This window comes from Tamandua tetradactyla, chromosome 13 (genome assembly GCF_023851605.1).
Source record: "Tamandua tetradactyla isolate mTamTet1 chromosome 13, mTamTet1.pri, whole genome shotgun sequence".
NCBI lineage: Eukaryota > Metazoa > Chordata > Mammalia > Pilosa > Myrmecophagidae > Tamandua > Tamandua tetradactyla.
In genome coordinates this window covers 44,283,642-44,305,390 of record NC_135339.1, presented here as the reverse complement: position 1 = coordinate 44,305,390, position 21,749 = coordinate 44,283,642, and the positions used below count along the sequence as shown (strand labels likewise).

Below are 21,749 nucleotides of genomic sequence, written 5' to 3'. Positions count from 1 at the left end.
ATCTATGACTCTATAAAAATTTTACTTGGTAAGTTTACTTTTTCAGAAAGTTAAGTCTTCCAGATTGTTCCCAGGCCAGATAAGCCCAGAAACCCAGAGGTACCATTCTCTTAAAGAATAACAACCAGTTTCATTTCTCCCCTATAAAGTCAACACCCCATTCCAACATAAAGAAGATAAAATGGTCATTGCCCTGATGTCTCTGAAGGTTGAGAGAATGATTAAATGAGAGGGAGGAGGTCTATCTGAGAAACTGAAATTTAACAAATGATCATGACTACTGACTTATTATATAGATATTTCTTTTTAGTTTCTAGTTTATTAAAATAGACAGAAGGAAATACCTGAACTTGTTGAGCTATAATCCAGGAGCCTTGACTTTAATAATGACTGTATAACTATATAGCTTTATCGTGTGACTGTGTGATCATAAAAACCTTGTGATTGACACTCCTTTCTACAACATATGGGTGGATGAGTAATGCAATAAAGACATGCATGAAAAAATAAAATAGTATAAATATCCCTATGTAAACCTAGGACAACAGTTATAGTACTACTTTAATAATTTTCATCAATTGTAGCTAAATGTAACTATTGCTAAAAAATATAATTAAAAAATATTATCAATTGTAACAAATTTTCCACACCAATGCATGATTTTTCTGTAAATCCACAACTTCTATAATAAAAAAGTAAAGTTTTTTTTTTTCAAAAACGGAATCTGGAAATTAGGTGTACAGGAGGATCTTGGTATGTTCCCACCTAGTCCCCCCCCCACCACGTGCGGTGTTGACTATGTTACAGACCCAGTAGTGAACTGTTGTGCAAATCTGACCTTGAAATCCTAGAAAGGATGTCATTGTGGAGAAAATGGGTATTCACCACGGATAATAACTGAAGTTACTTCCAGATGCATTCATCCTTGAAGATTTCTGTTCTACTCTTTAAGGGTAAAGAAAAGACAATTTTCTGGCAATGCTGGTGATTGCTGCTTCAAGATAACTAACTTTGCTCTTAACCAGGACCCTGGCACTAGCAACAATGGAAAAGTGGTATGGTTGACAGACTTCCAAGATGGCCCCAATATTCCTGGCATGCTAACATCCCTTCATTGTGTGTAGGATCTGTGATAGAATAATCCTGTCCTAGGTTAGGTTAGGTTATGTTAGATGGGAAAGATGGTGGCATAGTTATTCCTGTGAGTATGTTGCAATAAATAAGGTTCTATTGTAGCAGACTGGAGTGAGATTCCCATGATGGCTTTTGAGAAATCAGCTACATCTTGCAAGAGGGCCAGCGTCTAGGTGCTGAGAGAAACATCTAGGACTAGGAACAACACATTTCCTTGCTAGCTAATAGCTGGCAAGGAAATAGGAACCTTGTTCCACACCTAATAAGGAACTGAATTCTGCCAACAACTTCAATGAGCATGGAAGAGGACTCCAAATTCTGGATGAGGATGTAATTCAGCCAACCCCCAACCCATGCAAACTCTGAGATGAAATTTTGTTGTTTCTAGCCAGTAAGTTTGTGGCAATTTGTTACACAGCAATAGAAAACTAATATGAATGGTTTCATTGTTTCTTTATCACTTTGTTTGGGCTTCCTTCCATAAGAAATGACTACTGTCATATAATGTCATTTAAATGACAGTAGTGGCTACTAATTAGTGAGCATTTACTTTGTGCCAGGAATACTATACTAAAGAAATCCCACTAAAGATTTAAATAAATCTCACAACAATATGATGAGGCAGGTGTTAGTAACCTTCCCCATTTATCTACTTAATAGGGAGACCAGGAGATTTTAAGTAGATTGCCTAAGGCTCCACAACTGGCCAATGGTGTATAGTCAGATACAAGTCTAAAAACTTATACTTTAAAAACTACCGTTGTCCCCATGCCCAAATTGGGACTTGGAGGGTGCGCAATGATCTGAGAGCTTATTGGGTATGAGGAGGTAGAAGTCAGCTTGATCTGGGTGTTTGGATGTTGGGGAAGAAACAGTTGTGTATCCCAGTCAGCTCTTAGTATTAAGAATTAAACTTATGTACTTGCTACAACATGGATGAATCTTAAAGTCATCCTGTAGAGTGAAATAAGCCAGACACACAAGGACAAATACTGTATGATCTCACTCACATGAATAATTAGAATAAGCAAACTCATAGAGTCAGAATCTAGAGTATAATTTACCAGGGAATAAGGAGTTTGTATTTCTGAATGTGGTTAAAAGGGGAAATGTTAGATTATTTATATGGTAATAAATACAAGTGTTAAAATTAATCCAATGAACTGCACTACATAGTAAATCCTAAATTAAACCATGGCTATAGTTAATAGTACAGTTATGAAAAATGTGCTTTCATCAATTTTGACAAATGTACCACACCATTGCAAGGTGTTAATAGGGTGGTATATGGGAATATGTGTTTTATGCATGATTGTTCTGTAAACTCACAATTTCTCTTAAAACAAATTATACTCATTCTGTCCCTGATCTCAGCTCAGCTCTGGGACACCATATGGTTTATGCATCTGAAGATTCTCCTCTACCTTTGATTTCCAAGTTAAAAGCATTTCTAGAGAAGGGGAGGACATTCAGCTCATCATGATGTAAATATTCATGAATGACACTGAAATAATTTTTGATAAGAAGTGGCCTTAGGTAGCTCTTTTACAAAAAAGGCAAATCTGCAGACTCTGAGACCCATTATTTCACCTTAGCTAAATTTAATTTCTATAATAAAAATGTGGGCCACCATTTCTCTTTCATTATCCAGTCCATATTTCCTTTGTCCAAAAAATCATACTCTCATTTGTCATGCATTGGTTTACTCATCAAGTATGTGTCATCATGTGTTGGACATTTTCTGGGCATTCAGGTTTAAACAGTCATCAGGACAAAGTCTTTATATTAATGGAGCTTTTCTTTTGGTAAGAATTAACACTCTCCTTCACTAAGGAATATAGTTTATTTTATTTTTCAGTCTTTTATTTGTCCTGGTGGTCATCATCATTTCTTTCCTTTTCTACATCCACCTTTACAGCTTTTAATAAATTAATTGCTGATTTCTTTGAGTCATATGCTACTTTTTCCCTGGTGGATATGAAAACCACCACCATGACAATATTTTCCTCATCATCACTTCCAGAGCTTCCTCTAAAATTGCAGCATTATGATCAGTGCCACAGAGAAAAGAAATGAAGTCACGGAGCCTCTATATAAGAACTGGAGTGCAGACAGCTGGTATGGATCACCAGGGGGGTCACCTCTGAAAACATGCTCAGCAGGGTGACTTAGTGAAAATCAGAAACATTGGAAGCCCATCAACTCTTGATTTCTCAACAAATCTTTGGGGGATTCATGAGGACCACAACATGAAAGAAACATTTGTGCTCATTATGACATTACAATAGCTACCAATATTGTAATGCTGAGTGAGGCAGCCCAGCTTTATTCCCAGTTAGTCAAAAGCATAGAATAGCTAAGAGAAGCAAGGCATGGTTACAGTTCATGCATTTGGGTTCTTGAGTACATATATGTGCCTATTGCACAGATTTGGAGGACTGCTTAGCTGAACAGTTTCATTGGAAGAACGGGTCATTCACTTAAAGGCTAGTCAATTTCTGGCTTATTTCCTTATTTGTTTATATGTGATACATCACATTAGGCACAAAATGGATAAGCAAATACTGACTAAACCCGTGCTCAGAATAAATTTCATTAATTCATAAAAGAAACCAGTACTGGCCAAATCTATGCCAGAAGTTTGGGTTCAAAATATTTGGTCTCCAATCTCCAGAAGTTGATCATCTAGTAGGGGTGGGAGGAAGTAGCAGGTAATTGAAATGCATAATGGTATTTACGAAGCTTCACAGTGGTATGAGGTTCTATGGGAGCTCATGGTAGCGGCACTCAAACTAGAGGGGTGTGTGTGTGTGTGTGTGTGTGTGTGTGTGTGTGTATGTGTATGAGAGAGAGAGAGAGAGAGAGAGAGAGAGAGAGAGAGAGAGAGAGAGAGAGAGAAAGAGGAGAAAGAGAGAGAGACAGAGCGACAGAGAGAGAGAGAGAGAGAGAGAGAGAGAGATCTCATTCTGGAGAAGGTAATCTCAGCTGAATCCTGAAAGGTAAGTAGGAATTAGCCATGGGAAGAAGTAGAAAAGACAGCATTGCAGGCAAGGCAAAGAGGCATGGAAAGGAAAATGCTAAATGAAGAGGCTGACAGATAAGGCTGAGGAGATAGGTGGGGGTCCAAGTGGTCACAAAAGGCCTTGTATGAAAAATGAGTTTGAATTTTACCCAGACAGTAATGGGGAAACATTGAGAGTTTTAAAGCAATCTGCCATATTTTAGAAAACTCTTTCTGGGAGTAATGGATAAGGTGTACTGACGGGGTTTTGGGAATGGTGGACAAGCCAGAGATCCCTTGGGAGGTGAGATCTGAGCAGTGTCTGAACAAGAACCATAGTGTAGGATGGAGAAGAGGAAAAGGAGCCAGAGTATTAAGGAAGGAGAAATGGCAGTACGTATGGCCTACATGGAAAACCGGCCTTTCCCATTGATACTTAAGAAAACATAGGTATGATTTCTCAACTATCAAAGCTGTACATATTCTCCTTAGAGTAAAATTCACATTTTCTCCATGAAGTGACAACAGTCTACCTTCAAATTAATACTAATCCAGTCTATGCTCTTGAGTAGACAAGCATCAATGTTATAACCAGGACACCTTTACCTCTGAGGGATATTGAGAGCTATTAAGCTGGGCTTTATGGGCTGCGATGTGTAACATCACTTACTTAGTTTTTACTATTAGCAACTCAGATTAAGAAATTCACTTGTCCAATATTTCGATAGTGTTGGTAGATTAAAATTTTGTACTTAATTTATATTTCAAGTATTTTCCGATAAAACACAAAATGCAGTTTTTTTATTTCTTCACTCTGGGTAACAGGATTGCCCCAAAGTGCCATATTTAAGACTGTATTACAATGAGTGATGGGAGGCCTGCTGGATTTCAGGTGCACTTTATTAGAAAGCACTAAGACTCTGCACCACTGCTCCTTCCAAGGGGGTTCTGATGCGCTTTTCTTTTTCTTAAGGACAGACCTCGTTTACTCTTCATTAAACTAACACTGTTAAGTGACAGCAGCAATAGCAACAGGGGAGTATAATTTTATATCCTATTTAAGAAGTACCATAAAGCAATTATTAATATCAAGGAAACACATTTTAAATTTAATCCTACCCTCAAGTCTAAATATAGGGGAAGTCATCGCACTCCTGGAAAATAGAAATCTGCAACTTATTTTGCAAGGAGAGTATAGCAAGAGAAAGAATTGACCTCCTTTCCTTGAAATATTCCACCACGGGTTATTTATTATTCAAAGAAGGGCACAGAAAAATTATCTTGGTATAATAAGAGGAATGTGGAAGATAAGAAAATAGATGGCCTTATTTTTCCTTTCTACTACCTTTTAGAAGACAGAGATAATTTTAATACTTGACATTACATTTGGACAGGTTACATCAAATGTTTCTGGTAAGGTTCAGAGCAAAAGAGGCCAAGCAGGTTTGGGGGCTGGTACCTAAGGGGGAGCTTGAAATAAGAGAAGAGGATGGTCTCCCTCAAACTCATTCCTACTGCCATCCTATTTTCTGACTCTGGCGTTAGGTAAAAGGAACCATATAGCACTTCCCAAAGTGCAGGATTATTGGTGAAAAAAATTGTTCTGGTGTCAAATTGTCTAAGGAAAGCAGACTGAATGGAGCCAAACATGTTTATTTACTGCAGAGTTTTTCAGAGCCTTTAAATATCAACATACCAGTCATAAAAATAATAGTCAATACTTAACGAATACATGAACTTAATACTCATAAGGACTCTAAGGAGTGGGTGCTATTGTTTTTTCATGTGAAGAATCAAAGCCAGAGGGATAGCAAAACTTGCCAGAATTATACAGCTAGCCAACCACCACATAGTGATTTGAGGGAAGGATCCATTACACAGAATTTCATCATTTTTTTACATTTTTTTTAATTGAAAAAATATAGCTTTACAGAACAACCACTCATAAAACACAGAGTTCTCAAATACCACCCTATTATTAACATCTTGCATTAGTATGGTACAATTGTTGCAAATGATAAAAAAATATTTTTATAATAACCACTCTAGCTATGGTTCACCTTAGGATTCACTGTGTTGTACAGTACTACGGATTTTCTTTTTAACTTTTATTCTAGTACCAGATACATAATCCAAAATTTTTCTTTTACCGTTGCAGAGACCCAGGGCCCAGGCTTTCCCTCTATATTAAGAATAAGTTACTGCACACAGCTGCTTATGTGATTGGGACAGAAGTTAATAGTCAAGTGACTTCCTCAAGGAGAAAATAATATACAGATGGTATTGTAAACCACTACTCTTGTAAAGCATAAAATTCCTCTCCCCTGATGCGTTAACAACAAATCTCCAGACCCCTATGTCATGAGACTCTGCTAGAATTCTGTTCTCATACCTTATAGAATGTCCTTGTCCTAAACCCTTATAAAGCTGCCCCCTGAACTCCCCGCATTTACAGAGTGCTAACTTCCATTATCTAGATGGCTGCCACCAAGAAAAACTCCTGCTTGTAAATCCTAATACAACTCAAGACTGACTCCGTGGCTAGTGTGTTCTTTGGCCTGGGGGCTGCGCTGACCCAAGCACTTCAAGAACCATATTCAAATATATATTTCGGTGCTATCAATTACATTTACAATGTTGTGCTACCATCCTCACCTTCTCACTCCATCATTTTTTTCTTTGTGATATTTAATGAAATTAACATTATAGGGGATATAGTCTGGGAAACCGGGAAACATTGTTTTAGGGGAAACTGTATGGAGGAATGCTGGGAAGAATGCTGCAGAACTGTTTGCATTTTCTCAGTCACAGGAGACAGGTGGTGCAATACCTCCACGAACAGGAGGCTCTTCCCACAACTCAGGGGTCAAGAATGTTATTACAGGCCCATGATTTAACAGTCTGCAGCACCTAGTTTTCCTTCCAAGATGATCTACTTCCATTTCTAGTAGGTACATCTTTGAAGAGAGAGAATAAATCCTAACATATGCTGTGTCAAACATAATTTCTATGTTCAAAACCCTTTTATAAACTTTTCAAATGGCCTCAGTCACATTAGCTAAGCCCCAATTCTGACCATAATCAAAGAACCAAGAATAGCAATAGCGTGGGTAAGTTCCTTGCTTATACTAAAATTGGATTCTTCTTAACAGGTAGTGCAGTAAATAGGAAGAATAAATGACCAGCAAACACATAAAATGTTCAAATCCTCTCATCAACAAATAAATTGAGAGTGATGAAATATTTTTCCAACCAATTAAATAGGTAAAATTTAACAAGCTTGACAATGCCAGGGTGGCAAAGGTCCTCAGATGAATTTTTGGTGAAAAAGTAAAGTATTGCAACATATGCAGAGGTCAATTTGGCATTCTCCACCAAATTGAAAAGTAAAATGTGCACATCCTTGGAGTTAGTCATGGCTCCTGTATATGCTCTCAGGGAGTTCTCCTTTGTTCTTTCTGTCCTATAAGATGGTGGGTTGTATATTATTTCCAGTTATTCTCTGTCTTTACAATAGGATTACACATCCTCCTTCACTGACATGGTTTTACAGTGTGTCCCTCAGAGGGAGAGTAACTTCCCATCCCTTTGACACCTTGGCAATGTGATTTGTTTCAGTCAGAGGGATGTGAATGAGCAGGATGCATGCTATGATTGAACAGAAGTTTAAAAACCTAGGATTGGCTTCACCAATTTCTATTTTCCTTCTGTTAGAAGATGGAGACAAAAGTTGCTCCTTTGGCTTCAGTTCTGGAATAAAAATGATGGAGTCAATCTGAAGCGATTAGCTGCCATATATGTGGGCAAGAAATATTGTCATTGTAACCTACTGAGATATTGTGTGTATGTGTGTGCATTAACTACAGTTTAACTTAGTGTGAGTTAAGAGTTCTGTATCACTTCTTCCACGAACATTTAATATAAATCCTAGCTCTGGTTGGTCTTTAACGTTTCCAAATTATAAAAATAATTCAGAAATTTTAATGTATTCCCTTATATTGTTTGACAATTATATAATATTTATTATTTCTTTTCCAAGATATATTTTAAACATCCCCATGTCATGCCATGTTATTTTAAGCAATTCCTTCTAGTGCTAAAAACATACTATTTGATTAAATAAATATTTTTAAGCCAACATATCTACAGCTATTTACTGAAGACCTACCATGGGCAAGTAAGTCACTTATGCCATAATAGATGAAATGGTAACTAATGATCTTTATTTATTTTAACAAGGTAAGGAGATTCATTTGGAAGAAAGCAGCAGGTCCTCCGAAATGGTTAATTAGCTCATATAGGTCTTTTTAATGATGGACTTCCTCTCCACGGTGTCTTAAGTTTCTAAATTAGAGGGGCACAAAGAAAGCCTGTTCAAAGCAAATACAAGAACAAAAACAAGAATATTGGAAAGAAGAAACAAAACTCAACTCAAGCACTCAGCTGAAGTTCGCTTCTTAGGGAGAATCCCCATGAAAAATACACCAATGATGACCTTATTTATACTTTATTGTTTACATATCTTTACTTGAAAATGTTTATATCAACACAGCAAAGCTAAATTTTAGGGACACTGGATATCATTAGTTTGCATAGCATTAGTTTATTATAGAAGAGAGACACAAATTACTTACATAATGGAAGATTTCAGAACTTCAATGGAATGGGCAGCTTCACCTGATGCCACTTCAATAGTGGTTTATTTCAGTCTACATACTTCTCACGAATGTCACCATCTCTAAATAAGAAATACCCTTGTTATTTGGAGCCATTTTCGTTCCTCCATATTACGGGAGAGGAACATTCTCAACTCTCATGACAAATGGTTGAATCTCTCCACCCATTCCTTTAGATCTTGATCCAACAGCTACTACTATTTCTTACAATATTTTTCCTTAAGATTTTTCCAGAAGCATGATGCCTCCTTTGGCTACAGTTTTGGCTGCGCTCCTTTAAACCAAGACTTGGTCAAAGAGGGGAAGACACTCTCTAGATGTCTGTTCTGCCACGCGTCCAGCTCCCTTAACTTGTACTGGGCTCCGCGAGGACTAGAGCCGTGCAGCCCAAGCCTCCAGACACTGGACCAGGGAAAAGGCCGCCTAGTGCGCAGGCGCCCGCCCACACCTGCCGAGCCTGGCGCGCCCGCGTCTGCGCCTGCGCCTGTCGTGCTTCCTCCCCGCAGCACAGAGACGGATGCTGACCCGGGACTAGCAGCTGGAATTAAAAAGGAGGCCCTTCGAGGCTTTTCTAAACTGCCAGTCAGGTGAAAGAATCATCCCTTTGCCCCTTCCCTGAAATGACGCAACTTAATCCCTGCCTAGCAGAGAGTGGTGGCACTTTCTGGAAAGTTCTGGAGCTGAGCGCAGCTGGGTTGGAAATCTACCTTGTCTGAGAGTGTTGAGGCCTGTGATTTGGATCTTATTTATACTTATCTTTAAATGAAATGATTTGAAGATTATGGATTTTCATTAGCGATTGCATTATTACAAGCAAGGTTTAGGTAAGGTAAGGCAAGAGGAGAATGGTCAATACAGGTTTCTTCTGGGAACAATTCCCATTTTACCACTGACTGGACTGGACTAGGGCTGATTTAAAGCTTTTAATGAGTCTTTAGTAAGGAGCATATTGCAAAATATATTTAAAGCCACTTGCTCTTTTAGACTCATATCCTTTGTTTTTTTAATAAGGTAAAGTAAAATTAATGACTTTTCTTCTTTCTTGAAATGAGAGCATCTCGTAACTGAAATGATTTCTGGATACTTTAAATAGGGAACTATTCTGGTAAATTGTGTCCCTTGACATGCCCTTTATGAGGGAAGAGGGGAAATACGGAAAACTTTCTGCTATGAGACTTGAACAGGTAGTTTGGGGACTTATTACATCAAGGGCAATGCCTGCCTGGGACAAATAACAGCAGGAACTCCTTTTATGCGAACTTGACACATGGTGATTCAGGTATATGCTTTTGGCAATAGAAAAAAATAAAGGTAGAGGAGAATTAAAATAAAAAAATTAATATATTTTATTTACTTACTGGAGTGTTTTTGCCTTATTTATAAAAATAATGATAGTCATGTTTGTATAAAAATAATAATTAAATAATGGGCTCTGCTATTACCTGTGATCTTCAGCTCACATGAAGGTGTTGGAACATATTGGTCATGTAAAATTACAGTAGGGTCATGTACTTTGAACATGTTTAGCCAGTAGGTTACACCTATTTGTGTCTGGTTAAATATGGTGTTTTCAAGTGACATCAGTGGTTTTTTTGTTTTGATTTGTGGGATGGTGTAACATAAATGTCATTGAATCATTGCACAATTAATCTTGGCAAATTTTTGGACCCACTTACACTTCTATAGCCAACAGCAAATGTAATGTATTGATAGTAAGCATTAGCTAAGATTAAATAATTATTACTGTTATTTAGCACACGGAACATTTTAAAACCTCTCAAGGGGAGGTTGGCTATTTTTCAGAGGAAATATTAATATTATTGGAGTAATCTTCCTGGTTCCACACTGAACTAGGAATTTCAATGTAGAAAACCCCATAATCTCTTTAGACATTAGTTTCTTCATCTGCATGAGTACAGTTCCAACAATGGAATTCTTTGAACTCCTTGAAAGAAAAGGGCTAGCAAAGGCCAGAGATTCATACAGTCCTAGAGTAAGGAACTTTAAGATAATTTAGTCTATCATTTCATTTATTAGGTGAAGGAAGTGAGTCCCAGAGATATTAATTATCTTGGTTTGCATCCTATTTTGTGATAGAGCTGTAGAAAACTCAATATTAAAAAGCATATTTTAGTTGTAGGAAATTAGGAAAAAAACAAGATCTAAAAAAGCTCCTACGGGGTAGAAGTCAGAACTCTTGGAGGTATCACACAGACTTTAGGGGATGGGACTTTTAAAGAGCTTACTTCTAAGATCCACTAATAGAAGTGAGAAGCCACCATATTAGGAAAGTAAACAAGAACAGCTGCATATATGGGAGCAGAAGTAAAAAGGGGGAGAATGCCCAACGTATGTTTATGTGCAGTTACATCATCTTGGAAAGAACTTTCATGTGATGTGTTCTGTGGTATGTGTCTTTGCAGTTCCCTGTCCTATACTTGTGTACTTATATGCATATGTAGATGGTATGCAGAAGACTCAAAGTTTGGTGGGAAGGATAGCTAATATGCTTTATGTTGGAATCAGTAAGTATTCAAAAAGATGTGATTTGAACCCTTGAAAATGATATAGATAGTTTTGGATGTAAACCAGAAGAACAATTAAAATAGCTTGAAAGCATTTGTGTAAGTAAAGGCAAAATTCGTTAGCTGTGCAAGTGATATACACTTTATTTCTTTTCCTTTTTTTTGGTCCAAAAATTCAGTGTATGCCAAAAATCTGTCAAAAAAAAATTGAACGTAGATGTTGGTTAACTTAATAATGGTCTTTAAGTATCAGAATAGGTAATAGAACTATGTTGTTTAGACTTTTGTGTCAGTTGGGCAATTTCATTCTAGTCTCCCGCATTCTAGAAAGAGTGAGGAGAGAACTGAATAGTGGTTCCTAGTCTTTTTTTAGGAGTACACCTCTAAGATCTATTGAAAGCTCTATTTTTTTTTTTCCTTTGCAAAATGGTATGGTCACAAAATCCTGCCTATGGATTTAAGGGGCTCATGTACCCAGCTTAAAAATCTTTAAAGTAGAAAACCAGTTCAAGGAAGCCTGGTTGAGAAGAACAGTGAAAATCATACCATTTGAAAAACACATGACGTAATTAGGAATATTTACATTTTAGAATGAAAAATTCCAGGGAACTGAGTTATAATGTGATAGGTTACCCTCTCAAGTATGCTTCTCCTCTTAGCAGATGGAAGATTCTATTAGTTGTGGAAAATGGGACATCAGTAGAAGGGTCATCATTATTTCTGGTCTATGACTGATTGCTGTGAGACACACCAGTACTCTTTTCTCCTACCATTTGTAGCAAGGAGGCAACATTTTCAAGATGGTACAGTTTAAATTGGGGAGTGTGCCGCTTTGAAAGGATGTATGTCCCCTAGGAAAGCCATGTTTTAATCCTAATCCCATTTTGTAAAGGCAGCCATTTCTTCTAATCCCTGTTCAGTACTGTATGTTGGAAGCTTTAATTAGATTATCTTTATGGAAATTTGACTCACTCAAGAGTGGGTGTTAGACTGGATTAGGTGGAGATGTGTCTCCACCTATTCTATGTGGGTCTTGATTAGGTTTACAGGAATCCTATAAAAGAGGAAACATTTTGGAGAAAGTGGGAGATTCAGAGAGAGCAAAGAAGAACTACAGAGCCACAAGAAAGCAGAGGACACTGCAGAATCATGAAGCAGAGAGTCCACCAGCCAGTGACTTCTGGAGATGAAGAAGGAAGATGACTCCTGGGGAGAGGAAGCTAGCAGATGATGCTGTGTTTGCCATGTGCCGTTTCAGCCTAGAGAGAAACCCTGACCATGCTTGCCATGTGCCTTTCCATTTGAGAGAAAAACCCCGAAATTCATTGGCCTTCTTGAATCAAGGTATCTTTCCCTGGATGCCTTAGAGTGGACATTTCTATAGACTTGCTTTAATTGGAACATTTTCATGGCCTAAAACTGTTAACTAAAATTTATTAAATTCCCCTTTTTAAAAGGCATTCCATTTCTGGTATAATGCATTCTGGCAGCTAGCGAACTAAAACAGGGAGTTCTCCACTACCTTAGGTCTCTGTGTAACTATACTGATCTATATTTCATTATATATTTAAGTCTTAGTATATTTGGGGTTAATTTTTTTTTTTTCACGTGGGCAGGTATCAGGAATCGAACCCGGGTCTCCAGCACGGCAGGTGTGAACTCTGCCTACCAAGCCTCTGTAGCCTGCTTATAATTTTTTACTGCTGCACAAACTATCTTAGTGGACAAGAGCTTCCGCTTTCTACAAAAGAGAATCTTGATTATTTTCGTGGTTGTAAAAGACATTTCAAGACGCGAAGAAACCAAGATTGGCCACATACTTCATTGTTTACTTTTTAAAATAAAATCTTGTGACCAGACATATATAGGTGCCACTTATACAACACATGCCCACTGCCTTAAGGTGCTGCTCTTCAATTGTCTAACCTGACCTAGGTTCAGGGGTATGGCTCAATCATCAATAGGGAGAGAAAGATGACTTACTGGGTGTCTGCCACCTGCAACTGGGACTTTTCCAGCATTGGTCAGTCGGTTCAGCAGGAGGTGGAAGGCAATACATCTTTGTATTTCTTGTCTCAGGAAAGAAATTGTGTACATATGGCCATATTTAAGCTTAACTCCCATTCATCATTTGGTGCATGGAAATATAAATATAAAGCACACATTGTTTCTAGACAAAAGGGCTTAAAGCCCGAAGTTTTCAGACATTCTGCCTTCCTGTCCCTAGTTGTATGTGGCACCCTATTTGAAGGGACACATAGATCTTTGTGTGTCTTAAACCCATAGATAGTAAACTTAGTCTGGTTTCCATGGCAGTGAAAACTTATTAGCTATCAAATGATCTCCCAAGAGTTCCCCATCATAAAAGAAAGAACTTTCTGACAGTTAGGGCCATAAGCAATTAAATTAACCAGGTGTCTTCCCATAGCTAGAGTTAGTCAACTGATGATTACATGGAAGGAATTCTGGCACAAGTAGGAGACAGGCCTTCATTACCTCAAAGTTCCAAACAAAAGCTGAGTCTGTGCTTTTGCCTAAAATGTCTAGTTCCTTTTATTTTTTTTCAGGCATATTTTATCATTAACAATTGACAGCACAGGTTTTATCTGATGCATATAAAGAGATCTTAATGAGACATTCTAGAACCTTTTATGACTCTACTTTTTAATAGATGCTGTGTGTGTAAAAGTCTAAGTTTTAAAGGTAACAAATTTGTGTATAACTGGTCTGTGTGAAAGTAGAGTGGAATGAATTAGTCAAGAAAGTTCCAGGTATCAAATGATGAACAGTCTTTATTAACTGATGTGACTCAATACCAGTTGATGCATCAAAACACCATATTTTCTGATTTCTGTGTGCAGACCAACAGATCATGCCTCTTAATATTCATAATAGTAATTCTTTGTGAATTATCTTTAGCATGAAGCAGTGATTTGCCAGCATGCCCCACTCAAACCCAGCGGAATTGCTGCATCTTCCCACTTCTGGCCTTTTTTTGTGGCTTGTTTTGAGTTTAAAATCTAATGTGAATTGGTACACCCAAGAAAATGAATCTTGCAGTATTGAATAGCAGTCCCAAGGAAATGAATTTAGCATTACTGAATGTTGGCCATTATCATTGTTAGGAATTTTAGGGGAATCATTTTTGTTTCAGATTGTGGTATAATAATATATGCATCTTTGCTTTATGAAACAGTTTGCGGCTTTCTGCTGAAGTTTCAAATACTTTGTGTGGCACAATGCTGAATTCCTTTGGATATGTAAATAATATGTTCATGTAAAAAATCTCTTGACAGATACGGTTTTTATGACTTAAAATTTTCAGTTTTTGACATTTGGGAATGATCCCAAGGGAAGTAATTAGGATATATTCTGTTAGTGGGTATTTTAGCTATTGGAGATGGAAGAAGAGGAAGAGAAAATAGATATTTTCATCAAGAAAGGAATGAAAGGAGGTGCAAGGATAGTTCAGTGGTAGAATTCTTTCCTGCCACATGGGAGACCCAGGTTCAGTTCCCAGTCCATGCACTTCCCCCAAAACAAACAAATAAGCAAAACAAACAAAAAATTCAACAAATGGTGCTGCAATAAGGGGCTACTCATATGGAAAAATAATGAAAAAATAATGAAATGTGACCATGCCATACAGCAAAAAAAAGAAAATGACATAATGATGAGAGTCACAGATTGCCCTCTAAATGCAGTTAACAGTATTTTCTTGATCTGTGACCTAAAGTAAATTTCTTAACTTCCATAAACCTTAATTTCCTCTTCAGAAAATGGAAATAATACTTAATACTTATCCCATACTAATGCTGTAAAAATTAAGTGAGAAAATGCATTTATGGTTTTGTTTGGTTTGTTAAAGCTGCTGGAATGCAATATACCAGAAATGGATCAGCTTTTATAAAGGGGATTTATTCAGTGTCAAGTTTAAAGTTCTAAGGCCAATAAAATGTTCAAGCTAAGGCATCCAGAGAGAAATACCTTGACTCTGAAAGGGTCGATGGGTTCAGAACATCTTTGTCACCTAGGAAGGCATGTGGCTGCTGACTTTTGGTATCCTTGGCATCTGGTTTCAAACAGCTTCCTTGGGGGTGTTTTCCTTCTGCATCTATCTCTGGATGTCTGGGTCTCCTGTTGGCTTTGCCACTTCTGAGGTTTCTCTAAACTGTTTCCCTTTTTAAAAACTCCAATAAACTAATCAAGACCTGTTTTAAATGGGTGGAGTCACACCTCCATCTAATCAAAAAGTCATACCCACAATTGGATGTGTCACATCTCCATGTAAACAACCCACTCGAAAGGTCACACCCACAGTTGAGTGAATCATATCTCCATGGAAACAATCTAATCAAAAGGTTCCATCCTACAATATTGAATCAGGATTAGAAGAACTAGTCTTTTCTGGGGTGCATAATAATTTCAAACCAGCACAATGCAAAACATGTAACAGATTATCTGTTATATAAGTAAGTGGTTAATAAATATCAGTGTTGTCACTGTTATTGTTAGTATTGTTGTTACTATTGCTCTTATAGTAGTTGAACACTCTGGGCAAAGATGTGCAGGGAAGCACTGGTGGCAGAACTAGATGAGGTTGTGTACCAGCAGCCCTGGGTTTGAGTCCTTGCTTTTCTGCTGTGTGGCAGGCAGCCCTCACTTATCTATTGGAGTTACAGTTAAATACTTGTTTGCCTTTTGTTTTATTTGTCTGTATTAGAGATTAAGTATATATTAAAGAATCAGCCAGTTTTTCCACTTAGAAATTTCTTTCATTTTATGAGATAGCATCATGATTGCAAAAACACCTTAGTTCATGTAACTTATTAAGGCTAAATATTATCCATAGCTAGAAGTTACGCTAATCAAGTATTTCAGAGCACAGGCTTTCACAGAGGGGAAGCTATGTCCTGGGCCTTAGGAATGCAGTTGTCAGTGGGATGAGACAGACCGAAGTCTCAGGGAGGTCAGAGGTAGTATGTTTATGGTGTCTCTGTAATTTTATCCTTTTATCTAAAAATATAATGTTGCTCATAACCTGTCAGATACATAGGAAAGGATGAAGACCCATAAGCATTCTCAAAAGGCTACATCTTTTTCTCAGCTGTGTGAGTTTGAATGTTAATACTCTACTATTCATACCTACTTGTGGTCAAAGCAGTTTGAATGAACATAAAGGAAAGCTAAGTGAAATAAATCAATATGCCAATAATGTAATATCAGTTCATTGAAAGTGAGAAAATAAAATAGTGGATTTGTCAGACTTTCTTGTAAAAAAGATGACCCTATTAGAACTAAAATTAGATAGAATTTATTGGGCAGGTGCCAGAGCAAGTGCTTAATAAAAGAAGGGGTTTTGGTCTTTGGGATGGAAATATCCATGTAATGGATAAGGGCAATTATCCTGAACAGAACTGAACACTGAAGGATTGTAGGACCTCAGCAATTGAGCTGTCTGAAATGTTTCTCACTCAAATATATTAACTAGGATTAACTGGAACAGAGTTTGTATTTTCAGACATGCTTATAAAATTCACTTTACAGTTAATAACTGTGGATAATTTTGCCCTTAGTACAAAGCATTTTTCGTAAAATCTTTTCCTTTGAAATTTTTGGCACAAGTGTCCTCAAGGAGGAAAATAGACATGGCGGGTAAACAGAAATGAAAACTTGTAACTCTCTCTTGCCTTGTACACTGGGGCAACGCTATATTAGCAGGGTGGCAGTGAGCAGAAAGAGAGGAGCCCTCTCACAAACATTAGATAGGATGGCACAGAGGATTGTAGAGGAGGTGTCCCTAAGTCTTTCCAGTTTAGGGATGTGGTAGTTAGATTCAGTTGTCAACTTGGCCAGGTGAAGTCACTAGTTTCATTGTAGCGGACATAGTATGTGAACCTCATCTGTTGCTCATTACATCTGCAGTTGGCTAGGAGATGTGCCTGCTGCAATGAATGATGTTTGACTTAATTAGCTGGTGCTTAAATGAGAGTGCTCAACATAGCACAGACCAAGCAGCTCGGCATTCCTCATCTCAGCACTTGCATCTCAACCCAGGCCTTTGGAGCTGCAGAAAGAAACCACCCCAGGAAAAGTTGATGGAACCCAGAGGCCTGGAGAGAAGGCCAGCAGAGACCATCCTGTGCCTCCCCACATAAGAAAGAACCTCAGTGGAAAGTTAGCTGCCTTTCCTCTGAAGAACTAATGAAATAAATCCCCTTTTATTAAAAGCTGGTGATCTGTCTCTGGTATGTTACATTCTGGCAGCTAGCAACTAGAACAAGGGCTTTCCTTTAGATTTTCCTGGCTTCTCAGTACTTTTGATCATATAATCTGAGAATGTGTTTGCTGACCAAAGGCATTGGCAATTGTTATACATTTCCTGACAGTCTCTCAAGTCGGAGGTGGTGATCGTTGGGTAAAAGGTTCAAATAAGCCTGAAAAAGGATTCTCTTTTAGAATTGCAGATTGTAGCCTTTTAGCACGAAACCCTGATTAAAATGCAGAAAGAGTCATGTAAAGCATTCAAAGGAGATAAAAAAATAAGTGGGAAGCCTTGATCTTTTCAATTAAAAATGTCCCTAGCAATAGCATATGGGATGAAATATATCTGAGATGTAGAACTGAATTAGATTATATGATATCCTGTTCATTTATTACATACGCATATATGCATAAATTTAAAGAATATATATGAGATGATTTAATATGTAAATGCACATTATTTTATACAGTGCACAAACTTTTATAGAAGAAATATGAATAAACAAATATGATTATGCATGTAATAAATTATTTTATAGGATACATTTATGTAATATAAATTAAATTATATATATAGCATTTCAACTTTTATAATTTTATATGAGATTATATTTTAAAAGGCAGCATATGGTAAATCCTCTGGAAAATATTATTTTGTGACAATATTTACTCAATTTATTTTCTCTTTGCAATTGTATCTTTTCATATTGTTTTCTCCCTTGTGTGATGTAACCTAGTAATTTGTTATTTTCTCATATGGACCTGGGTTGCTTGTTGCTTTGTTAGACATTGATTAGAGTCCAGTGCTTTGATGAGGATAATTTCTAAGTTATTAAACTTATTTGTAGTTAGTTATGATGCTGTTTTTTGAAACTGTATCAGAGCTGGATTTAGTGGTTATGATACCTAGTTTAAATACATTCATTTGTTTTCTTTCCTTTCTCACTGAGCTCTTCTATTCTCTGTAACTCAACCCTCTCCAACAGCCCTGCTCCATACCAACAGGTTCTGGCATTGCCTGGCAAATGCTGTTTTAAGCTGGACAGTGTTATTTTTTTCTTGGTATGGAGTAGATCAGAGAGCTTGGATTAAGTCCCTTGGAGACTATGTTCATTCACTTGTTGCCTTGGAGGTACATATTTACTTCTGACCATAATCAGTGATTTTATTGGTTAAGATTTTTGTGATCAGTGTGGACATGTCCCAGGATAGAAATCAACATCATGGGTTGGTTCCGGCACAAACTCCACTTTCTAGGTTGTTTTTCAATCTTTTACCTGGTTGTACTCTTCTGCTTCTGCTAAACTAAAAAGGTCATCCCCTACTTGTACCCAGATATTTTGAAGGGAAGGACTAGGTATAAGTGGGACATGACATTTTAAAAATAAAATGTTACTAAAATTGAGTTTGAATACCCTGGGCTCAGTTTTTCTCAGGCTGCTACCCAGAAAATGTGCCAATTACACGGGTTGAAGTTGCTGTTAGGGATGAAAGAAGCATCATTCCCAGGAATGGTCAGGATGGAATACTGACTTTTTTTTTTTCTTGTATGTTGTATCATGGGGTCATATTTCATTATTTTCCATGTATATATCCCATTATTGCAATATCGTGTGTTGAATTTTTTGCATTGCTTGTTTGTTTTCGCTTATTTGTTTGATTTTTGGGAAATGCATGGACCGGGAATTGAACCCAGGTCTCTCGCATGGCAGGTGAGAATTCTACCACTGAATTACCCTTGCACCCCCAGAGTACTGACTTTTGAAAATAGGCCTATATAATTTTCTACATTTTCTGTTTTGGCCATTACCAAAAATAAATAAATAAATAAAGGAAATGATCTCTTTCTGCAATAGCTAGTGAACAAGCTGCCTTACTGCGGTGTGTGGACCAGAAAGAGATGAAGGGGATCGATTCTGACGGTGAGTTCATTATCAAGTAACTTTTGCTGTAACCTTTTCCATTATTGTTAAACTGCAAGTGGTCACACAAACTGAACATATGGTACAGGTGCATTTCAAGGGCCCCAGTGATAGGGCTGGAGTAAGCTGATCAATAACTTGAAAACATGTTAACAGTGGTGAGGTACTGTGATAGCCCTGAGAGGGGTTTGAATATCCTAGATAGTGAATCTGCTATGAGCAGGAGTGGGGAACACTCAGTCTGATGTGGCCTCCTTCATGTGAGACAAACAAGTCAACTTGTGTCAAGTGTCTCATTTCAGCATGCAGTCAGAGTCTCTACACCAGAAATATGGAGTCAGGTTTGGGCAGAAGCTTAATTCCGGTTGATACCATCAGAGAGTAGCCCCTTACTGTGGGCATCTACCGAGATAATCCAAACAGTTTGTTTAGCAGGTAAAGTGATGCAACCTTGTGTCTTAGAATAGAAATCCTCAACTATGTTCCTCAGAAAACTAGACTCGATAAGGAGAATAACAAAATTCTGTGGATAGAAGTTTTGATTCAATACTTGAGAGGAAAGGTCACAGGTTGTTTTTACTCCCTGCCTTCCTATTATCAAGGTATATTTAGCAAATTAATGTCCCTGGGAAGGCTTACAGTAAAACTATTTAATTTTGTCATTTTCCTAATTAATTGGACCTGGAACTTACCTTAAGAATTCCACCTCAAGTTTTTGAAGATAACCTGTGAGAATCTAGTGTGGGACTATAGGGGGATAATATTCTAGGAAGTACTACACAGAAAGGTGCTTGGAAATTGCTGTAGTTTGTAAAAGCTGCTGGAATGCAATATACCTGAAATGCAATGGCTTTTAAAAAGGGAAGTTATTAGGTTGAAAGTTTACAGTTTCAAGGATGTAAAAATGTTCAAATTAAGGCATCCTGAGAGATGCCTTGGCTCAAGAAGGCCGATAATGTTTGGGGTTTCTCTCTCAGCTGGAAAGGCACATGGCCACATCTACTAGCTTTCTTTACCAGTTTCTTGTTTCTTAAAGTTCCCCTGGAAGCACTTTCCTTCATCTCCCAAAGGTCTCTAGCTGTGTGGGCTCATCTAGTTATGGGATTTTTCCAAAACGGTTCCCTCTTAAAAGGCTCTGGTAAGCAGTCCTACCTTGAATGGGTAGAGGTACATCTCCATAGAAATCCACTAATCAAAAGTTACCACCTAAAATTGGGTGGATCACATCTCCATGGAGACAATCAAAGAGATCCCATCCAGCAATAGTGAATGAAGATTAAAAGATATGGCTTTTCTGGAGTACATAATAGCTTCAAATCAGCACAGAGATTAATTACTGTTTATTATTTTGGTCATAAATCTATATATGAATGAGAATAGCTTGGATATAAATATATTATATTTAAATTATATAATTTAAAATTAAAATTGGGTGGTAGGTAAGGAAGGAGCAGTTTTATCATCATTTATCTTTCAAGAGTAGGTAGTTAACAGAGAAAGGAAAATATATTTGATGTAACATTCTTAGACATGGATTCTTCTAAGGGATGCACTTTCCTTGATTGGATATAGAGCCTAAGATGGAATGTATAGCTAACCAAGTATACCTAACCAAGTGATCTGTCTTTCCTCACTTTCCTTGAAGCAGAGAGCTAATCTATTTTTTTACTAATCTGGTCAAATTCAGGTTCTCTGAATCTGAATTTCTTGAACAGAAATTGGTCAAGAAGTTTGTTTTTGAGAACACATGTTTTGAACCTATCAATTTAGATAGAAGAGAAGTAGGACAGGAAAGGGGGTGAATTTGGAGACAGATAAGAGGCTTGGCATATGTGGGGAGGCAGGAATACATTCACTTTTTTTGTTTTTTTTGCCTGGGCAGGCACCGGGAATTGAACACAGGTCTCTGGCATGGCAGGTGAGAACTCTTCCACTGAGCCGTTGTGACCCGCCCTGCATTCACTTTTGATGTAGCCATTTTTCATCTTAATCACCTGTTCATTGTGGAAGACTTAGAAAATACAGAAAAGTATGAAGAAAAAAGATCAAATGACCAGAAGTAACCACAAGTAACATATTTGTACATTTTCCTTTTGATATGTATTGTATAAAGGTAAAATGGTTCTGTTTTCAGTTTTCTTATTTATTATATTGTTAAGCATTTTCCTGTCTTTCCATGACATTTTATATGGCTACATTGTACAGTAGAACCTTATTTTGTGTGAAC

General features: G+C 37.4%; 1 long non-coding RNA gene and 1 pseudogene across 1 annotated transcript; one reads left to right on the top strand and one right to left on the bottom strand.

Annotated features, from left to right (window-relative positions):
- Window positions 1-8,839: 8,839 nt before the first annotated feature.
- Window positions 8,840-10,332, bottom strand: LOC143653379 (10 kDa heat shock protein, mitochondrial pseudogene; annotated as a pseudogene).
- Window positions 10,333-14,530: 4,198 nt separating this feature from the next.
- Window positions 14,531-21,502, top strand: LOC143653117 (uncharacterized). The gene is made up of 3 exons (XR_013161109.1): window positions 14,531-14,596; window positions 19,457-19,522; window positions 21,405-21,502. It is a non-coding gene; the product is annotated as an uncharacterized LOC143653117 (long non-coding RNA).
- Window positions 21,503-21,749: the final 247 nt, after the last annotated feature.